This window comes from Peromyscus californicus, unplaced genomic scaffold, assembly GCF_007827085.1.
Source record: "Peromyscus californicus insignis strain IS unplaced genomic scaffold, ASM782708v3 Scaffold_6__1_contigs__length_162567912, whole genome shotgun sequence".
Classification (NCBI taxonomy): domain Eukaryota; kingdom Metazoa; phylum Chordata; class Mammalia; order Rodentia; family Cricetidae; genus Peromyscus; species Peromyscus californicus.
Genome location: NW_026294584.1, coordinates 66,261,486 through 66,270,763, shown reverse-complemented (window position 1 = coordinate 66,270,763; position 9,278 = coordinate 66,261,486). Strand labels below are relative to the sequence as shown.

Sequence of the window (9,278 nt, the reverse complement as noted above, 5' to 3'; positions counted from 1 at the left end):
CTCTAATTTGATACGATCTAGTTCTGCTCCCCTGAATGCTTATGTATTAATGCCTTGGTTTCTAGGGTGATCCTAGTAAGAAGGACTGGGGCCATTGATGTGGGGCTTAGTAAGGGGAGCTGAGGTCATCACGCCATGCGGTGGTTTTGGCAGTTGTCACCGGGCAGTTTTAGAAAGAAGCGCAGCTGCAACTCCCCTCCCCTGGCCTTTGCTCCTGGTCTGATGTAAGTGCTCACTCCCACCTGGCCTTGTCATTACTGTCTGTGCCACGAGCCAGTGTGGCCAGGGGTTAGCTTCAGCATGAAGACTCTCACAATGCTATTTGTACCTCAAACTTCCACATCTGTGAGCAAAAGAACCCTAACTTCTGAAGAGGCCTGTGTCAGGTATTCAGCTTGGTGCTACAGAGCTGACCAACATGAGCCTAGATGTTTGGTCCCACCTGGGGGAATCTGATGAACTGGCTCACCAAGAGCTATCTTTTTGATTCATCTAAGTGTTCCCAGGTGTGCTGTGTGGCAATTTGAGTGGGTGCTTAAGGAAGCCAAAATATTGATGTTATTGGGACCAGTCATGGCTCAGACAACCCAAGGAAAAAAGAATCTTTAGGTTGCAAGGTTAGCTTTAGGGGAAACTGGGAAATGGAATGCTCCTGTGGGTGACTTCCTGCTCATCTCGTTCCAAGTTCCCTTTCTCTGTTTTTAGTGCACCCCTTCCTCAGCCTGGAACCACCCTCCTTCCTCCCTGCACAGGGTTCCACATTTTAGTCTGGCCTTGACCTTCTGCTCAGTCAAGGTTAGTCTGTCTTTGGGGTTTTCCTTTCAGTGAGATTTCAGCAGGAGATCTGTTAAACAGAGGTGTAGCTAACTGTTCCCTTCACTTAGTGTCTAGTCCCAAATGTTCTCCTCCGTTCTCATTCCCAGCTCCTCTTCCTGCACTGATCTCATCTCAGTCCCATCAGCTGCTCTTAGATGGATTAGTCACACACTCCACTCAGCCTGTAATAGAAGCAGCATACAGAGGTCCTACCAGTGTCACCTCTCTGCTGAGATGCCCGGGAAGGAAATTCAGAGCCGCTTCTGAAAATATTCCAAGCCTCTCTCTCTCATTGGCTTCCCCATCACCTCTATATGAAACTATCAGGTGGATTCAAGGTCAAGTAAACCTGTGTTTGGCTCTCAAAGTACATCACGTTACCAGAGGTTACCCACGCTTTCAGAGAGCTTGTTCTCAAGGTCTTTCTGGGCCACTCTTATTCATAATACCACCCACACTGGCTTACCTTTCTCTTGCTTATGAGAACTGATGTTATCGGTAACACCATTAATCACCATCCTATTTTCATGACTGATATTTGAAGTTTTGCAAACTGTCCTTCACTCTTTTAGAGCTGTAAAGTTTGAAAATCCATCTGTTTTTCACTCCATCCCATCCCTGCCCCTCTGCCTTCACCCCTGCTAGGGCACTCTCCACTCAGAATTGCTTTCTACACAATTTCTTTATATTGTGTAGAACTTTCTATAATGTTCATTATAATATATCATGGAGCTTAACCAGGACTGACGAGGAGTATCCACCCAATCCAGAAAAAAAGTACTTGGAGGCATTGAGTATGGCAGGCATCAAACACATGTAGACCGTGACTCACCATTGGGACTTAATAAATGATTGCTGCTTCCGAATCTAAATGTTGCTGAACAGTGATTTGCAATAAAACAGACATGCAGAGATACCTTAAAACAGCACAGCATGAAAAGATAGGAATTAGTCACCAAGGAAATGCAAATTAAACCCACAATGAGATAGTACTACACACCCACCCGGATAGCTAGAATTTAAAAGACTGATAATTCAAATATTGGCAAGAGTGTGGAGCAACTGGAATTCTCATATTCTGCTGTGGGTGTGTAAGAGGTATAAGTACTTTGGAAAGCGATTTGGCAGAATCATGAAAAGGAGAGAATGTGCTGATCCTACACCCAACGTTTCCACTCTTGGCTGTGTACCATGGAAATTCGTGCACACGTGTACCAGAGGCATGCACAGGCACCCTCCCAAAAACATTCTCTGTCACAGTCCCCTCCGCAGTGATTAGAAACCACTGAGATGTCTCCCAAATGGTCTAAGAAGCCAAAGCATATTCATGTAGGAAAACATCATGCAACAATGAAAATGAACAAACTAGAACTACAAAAAACATGGACTCCACAAACACAAGATTGAGAGACAAAGCTAGAGCTGAAAGTCTAAATTCCGTGATTCTACTTCATGGAATGTAATAGGCGTGGACCAACTACAGTGACCCTTTGGGGAGGAGGGTGGGAATAATGGTTGGGAACAGGTTCAACTGAGGTTGGTCTGCAGTGTTTTTCTTGACCTGGTCACAGAGTGTCCCCTGTGACAATATTGAGTTAATTGTAATTTTGGCTTTTTATTTTTTTATTGTGTATGTTGTACAGTAGTCCCACCACCTTGTCCAAGGTTTTGTTTTCTAATTTTTCAGTTGCCTGTGGTCTATGATAGCCTGAAAATATTAAATGGAAAATTCTAGAAATAAGTAACTCTTAAGTTTTAAATTTTGAGCCATTCTGAACAGTACAATGAAATCATATGCTGGTCTACTTGTTGCCACCCAGAACATGAAGCATCTCTTTGTCCTGCACCAAATATACTACCCGCCCATTTGCCCCTTAGTAGCTGTCTTAGAATCTGGACTATCATTACCATAGGCTTGTGCTCAAGCAACCTTCATTTTATTTAATAACAACCCACAATGTAGTGATGCTGGTAATTTTATTACAGCATAATTGTTATAATCATTCTCTTACTAGATTATTGTTGTTCATCTCTTAATTTCCCTAATTTATAGATTAGACTTTATCATAAGTAAACATGTATTGAGAGAAAGAGACCTATAGCATGTATAGGGTTTGATGCTCATATATCTGGGCATCCTCTTCGGGGGTGTCTTGGAAAACATCCTCTGTCAGGAAGCGAGGAATTACTGTGTTTCATTTTTTTTAAGTTTTTTTTTTTTTATGTGTATGAATGTTTTACTTGCATGCATGTCTGTGCACCCTATGCATGTAGGGCTCATAGAGGCCAGAAGAGGGCGTGAGATCTCCCAGAACTTGAGTTACAGAAGGTTGTGAGTAGCCATGTGGATGCTGGGAATTGAACCTGAGTCCTCTGAAAGAGCAGTCAGTGCCCTTGACCACTAAGCCATCTCTCTAACCCCTGCATTTCAACTTTAAAATGTCACAAGAGGGGCTGGAGAAATGGCTCAGAGGTTAAGAGCACTGGCTGCTCTTCCAGAGGTCCTGAGTTCAATTCCCAGCAACCACACGGTGGCTCACAACCATCTACGATGAGATCTGGTTCCCTCTTCTGGCCTGCAGGCATACATGTAGGCAGAACACTGTATACATAATAAATGAATAAATCTTTAAAAAAAATGTCACAAGAGTGCTTGCTTCAGCAGCACATATACTAAAATTGGAATGATACAGAGAAGATTAACAAATTCTTGAAGCGTTCCATATTTTTACTGTTTAGGGGGCCCCCTGGCAATGGGGTGGGGATCCATCCCTGGTATATGAGCTGGCCTTTTGGAGCCCAGTGCCTATGGTGGGACACCTTGCACAGCCTTGGTGCAGGGGTAGGGGTTTGGACCTGTCTCAACTGAATGTACCAGGTTCTGCAGACTCCCCATGGGAGGTCTTGCCTTGGATGAGGTGGGAATGGGTTGGGGGGAGGCTGGGGAGTGGGAGGAGGGAGGAGAGGGGGATCTGTGGTTGGTATGTAAAATGAATGATCTTCCCTTAGTAGCTGTCTTAGAATCTTAATAATAGAAAAAGAAAAGAGAAAACAAAAAACAAGCAAACAAACAAAAATCACAAGAGCAGAACTGGTGGGCTGCCCCAGCTCTGCACAGCCTGCCTCACCCCGATCCTTCGCTTCATCTAGTTTCCTTCAACCGTCACCATGGTCATGTCAACCTCCGGCCATGTCTTCTTATCCATGGTCTCTAGAGCTCCCTAGGATCGCCCTAATCACAGATCTCTACACTCCTCTCTCTGTCCTCCCCATTTTCTTTCCAAAAGCCCTTTTCTTTCTCAAGGATAACCACTGAATCTTCGATAAGTTTTTGACAGCCGACCTTGCTGATAGATCCAACACTGCAAATAAACAAATAAATAAAATCCTTGAGTGACTTTAAGACTTAGATTCATGGTCTAGCCTATAGAGATTTTGAGAATGTCACCCTTCGGATGACAAAGAGTAGCTGGCCAGACCATGTCTGTGCTGGGGTAAGAAAGTGAAGGATTATGTGCACTGGCTTTGCCAGCACAGAGGGTGGAGAGAGGCTGTGTGGTGATGAACTGTGTCACTTTTACAAGGGGAAGAAGAAATGGTTCTGTTCTGTTTTGGACAATTGTTTGGCATAAACATTAGGGTGTGGCGGTGATGATGACTAAGCAGATGACAACTTAAAACATGGAAGTGTTATTCACATGGTGGACTCCCTGGGCCTTTAGAAACCAGGACAGTGGGCTGCCAGAGCGCTGGAGGGTGTGCCTCTTCTCGCTGTCCCATTCATCCCTCTCTGCTCAGCTGACTTGCGGCCTCGGAGGCATCCACCCTTCCTCCAGTGTTTGTGCTGGTCCAGTGGCTTTGGGAATTGCATAACATCCAGCAAGGTGACCAAAGATGTGTGTCCCCTGCTGTTCCTGCTTCCTGACAGACGGATCAACACATAGGAACGATTTGGGGAGCTATTTGAAGTGACGCACAATGAGATATGAAACTGAACACAATTGCAATACATTGTTCTCATGAACAGAGTGAGCGGTGGGAGACAGGACACCTCATGTGACCCAACGCTTCCTGTGTGGATGTGGAGATAAGTGTGTACATCTGAAACGAAGCCGAGAAGCCATAAAGCAAACTGAGGCAGGGGAAGAAAACTGCCGTCATTACATGTACTCCTTTAGCTTGTGTTTCTGAACTTCCCCTGTGGCCAAGCATTTTTCTACTGCGAGGGACTCAAAGATGACAAACCGCAGCTCAACTTCCTCTGGGGCGGTCATTGTTTATCACATTTACCAACATATTCTGTTCTCTGGGTTTCATCTAGCAGTGCAAACTGATACACCATTTCATGGTTCTATATTGAACATTCTCTAGTGAGGTCTTTTGCTTGTCTGCACCAATGGGAGCTTCTCTGTATGATTCAGGACTACCTTTTAGAGAAGGAGAATAATAAATAGATTGGCTGGGAGTAAAAGGAAGAATGTTGAACGGAAGTTCACTTAGGAAGAATTAACAGCCAGCATGCACGGTCTGATTTTGCCTCCTCTTAAAAAAAAATAATTTACACTTCCTCTTATTTGATTGTAAAGCTTAACGCCGAGGGCTGGAGAGATGGCTCAATGGTTAAGAACACATAGTGCTCTTGCAGAGGACCTGAGTTCTATTTCCCCGTATCCATAGGTGGCTCACAGCAAACTGTAACTCCAGCTTCAGGGGTATCCAATGCCCCCTATGGGCGCCTGCACACTCACATACATACCCACACACATACATGTATACACATAATGAAAAATCAAATACATCTTAAAAAGACTGACTGTATTGTAGAACATTTAGTAAAGTGAAAGTACACAAAGAAGACAAAGGTCATGATTTCTCCATGTTTCTGCAACGCTGCCTTGTCTTCTTGTGAAACATCCTGTGTCATTTATATAGCTTCTTATCTAATGTGGTCATAAATTATTTTCAAAAATATCGTTTATGAAAGAGACATGATAACCCTCCCCTAACAATAGTTCTTTCAGAAGACATTGGCTAATATGATACCTTAGGAGACAACGGGGGTATTTTCAGTTTCAATTACTTGAGAGAAGCAATTAGTCATTGAATTCTCTGCCTTGTCTTTATGGCTTGACAGTAAGTACGACCCAGGTTAGCTCCATTACTAAAAGATGAGAAAAGCCCCATTTCCCTTCAAATTCCCATAATAACAGTTTAACTTACAAGTGCTTATGCTCTGGGTAGTTAACCTAGGGCTTTACATGTGCCAGACCAGTACTCCACCACTGAGCTGATGTTCTCTTTTTTCCGGGGATATTATTTCTAGAAAACTGTATAGCCAAACTTGAAGGGTAAGTTCTCTGCAAAATGAGACCCATCTAGCGTCTTTCACTTTATCTATCTGAGGACATAGCGAGAATCAACTCAGTGTCTCCTCCTACACACCCATGACCCCGATCAGGTTGTGGAATATTTAACGATGTAAGGCGTGTTGCATCTGTTTATGCTGCATTCGTTTAATGATGTGAAGGTGTGTTCCTTTGCCTGCCTAAGGCACCTGATTGGTCTATTAAAAAGCTGAATGGCCAATACCTAGGCAGGAGAAGGGCTGGCAGGCAGAGAGAAAACAAGTAGGAGGAGGAATCTAGGCTCGAGAAAGAGGGAGAGGAGAGAGAATGAAGGGGAAAGAGAGGGACAGCCAGGCAGCTGCCAGCCAGGCAGACATGAAGGAAGCAGTGAAAGCAGGACATACAGAACGAAAGAAAAGTAAACGGCCCTGAGGCAAAACATAGATGAGGAGAGACAGGTTAAGTTATAAGAGCTAGTGGGACAAGCGTCAGACAAGACCGAGCATTCATAACTAACAATAAGTCTCTGTGTCATGATTTGGGGGCTGGCGGTCTGAGAAAGCCTACTACAGGTCGTTTCCATGATCCTCAAATGTGGGGGGTGGGGATTTCTCCTTAGCAGCAAGGCAGCAAGCAGCTGTGCAGCAAACACCAGCTGAATGTCTTCTAATACACTTCAGTTCTGACTGTTTTTCTGCATGGAGACAGTATTTGATCCCAAAGGCTGAAGGACTCAGGTACTGGTTAAAAAAAACAAAACAAAAAAAAAACAAAAATCCAGGCCTCCAAAATTTCTGATCGTCAGACTTCAATTTGGAGGCTCTCATAACCTCTTCTTTAGGCTTGATTAACTAATTTGCTTAAAAAGCCTCACGGAACTCAGGGAAACATTAATGTTACTATGCCTACCAGCTTCCCAAAGATATTTAAAAGCGTATAGACAAGCAGATAGACGAAGGGATGCATGAGTGAGGAATGAAAGAATCTTCGGGCAGAAGCCTCTGCTCCCATGCCGTTGAGTGCATCACCCTTCTGCATGTGCGTGGATGCTTGCTGACTGCTGCAAGCCTCCGCATGTTCAGCTGTCCAGACTTTCCTGAAGCCTGCCCGTTTTCATGGGAATCTGTGGCATAAGCATGACTGAAGCATGGACAGTCATGTAGAGGTGTGATTGGACAGAAAGGCGTGATCTAATGCTAACAGACTGAGTAGGGAAACCCAGCAGAGCCTGTCTGTTCAGATTCTTCTTGGCTTCTCTGTGTAGCATTCTTTTCTTCTGGGTAGAGGACAGCACCCCGCTGAAATGGGGGGTTGGGGGTCGAAGGATCTGCTATCAGCTGGAGGATGTGAGAGCATTTCCCTACGGCCAGCTCTAAGACTGAGACGGGAAGACTAGCAATCATTTTTTATTTGTAGGGCCTGCCTTTGGGAGGAAAGGGAGCAGGGAGGAAAGCTAGAAAGGAGGTCAGAAAGAAAGATTTTGCTGAAGCCTGAATGAGTCCTGGGGTACCCCAACAGTATAACAGGAGATTGGCTTTCTCCTTTTTCCTGCTCATGCCATTCCAAAGTTGTTTTAGAAACCAAAATCAAAAGGCCAAATACTTTAATTTTTTTGTCTCCGTCACTTAGAGCATAACCAGGGTTATGAGAGTTATGAGCCAGGAATGAGGACAAAACTCCAAATGTGTCTCACATCCCACAGTTCACAATTCTGGAAGTCTGCTTAGTGGTTTCTACAGACGTGAAAGACCGGATGAGTGGAATGCTGTAGAAGATGGAGCCGGGAATCCTATTTGGCTGTGTGAACAGCTGCAGCTGGACCTCCCAGATGTGGCATGCAAACATGGGGGGGGGGGGGGTGCGCAGAGTGATCCAGCACAGCTGTAGGAAACAGACTGCTTCATTGTCCCTGGATAAAGGTCTTAGGTGACCCCATCTTTGCGATCGTGACTTGCTCTGTCACTGGCTTCTACTCCCACTGCTGTGTATGTCCACCCTCTCCCTGTCAGCATCACTTTGTTCCTTGTCCCTCTGCTGGCTTCTGAAGCCTTTGCTCCCTGATGTTTTAGCGTCAGCCCCCACTGTGCCATTGATTTTTTTCTTCCAATGGTCAATTCAAGTTCTTAAGAGGTCTAAGTAGCCATGACGGTTCCTGCTGTCCTGCAGTGTTCCTACAGTCACCTCTTAAGCTGTGCTGCCCCAGGTCATACAGTTCTATGAAGTGGCTCATATGGGACCGCATCCGGTACGGCAAAACCTCTGAATGGCCCTCCAGGCACACTAAGATTTGAGATTGTAATACGTTTAAACATACCACGGAAGCAAAACTTGGACACAATCTTACTGTTTCTTGTTTGTTTGGTGGTTTTAGACAGTATTTCACTGTGTGACCCCTGCTGACCTGGTACTCACTATGTAGCTCCTGGTGGCTTTGAATTGTGGCGGTTCTCCTGCTTCAGCCTGCCCTGTGCCGAGGTTATGGGTGTGTATGGCTTTCCCACGTTTTTTAAAGTAAAATTCTTTCTTTTCATTAAAAAGTCATGTTATTTTCTTGTTTCCAGGCAACTTCAATAGAAACACATTTTAGATACTTCTTTTCTTAGAGATCCTGGGGTTTAGTGTCACAGGGAACATGTTTAACTGGCCTTCTCCGTAGACCCCCTTTCACGATGGCAAAGCCATCTTAACAGTTTATGTGGACTTGAGCTTACAGATAATGGATTAGCAAAGATAGGCAGGAAGGGCCTGGACTATGATGGCTTTTATAAAGTAGGTTAAAAGCATTTCCCCTTTAAAACAGAATGTTCTCTTAGGCGCCCCCCCACTCCCCCTTGTTTTGCTACTAAAATATAAATGGTTTTGTGTAGCAGTTAACTTATTATTAGACTCGTATTATTAGTTAACTTATTATTAGACTCTTATTATTAGAAATTAACGTGTACAACTTGTGATGGAAAGTAGTTGGCAAACAGAAATTTGTTCTTTGGTTTGATTTTGACTTAGGGGAAGACACGAAGACTTTATATTAGTTTACGACTGTAGAACAGGAAGTGAAGCCTGGCAGTAAACTATTTCCTGTCTTCCTGAAGGAAGAAAACACATGTATATAAAGTATAC

General features: G+C 44.2%; 1 pseudogene; it reads left to right on the top strand.

Moving 5' to 3' along the window:
* Positions 1-3,465: 3,465 nt before the first annotated feature.
* On the top strand, positions 3,466-3,546 carry LOC128100202 (uncharacterized; annotated as a pseudogene).
* Positions 3,547-9,278: the final 5,732 nt, after the last annotated feature.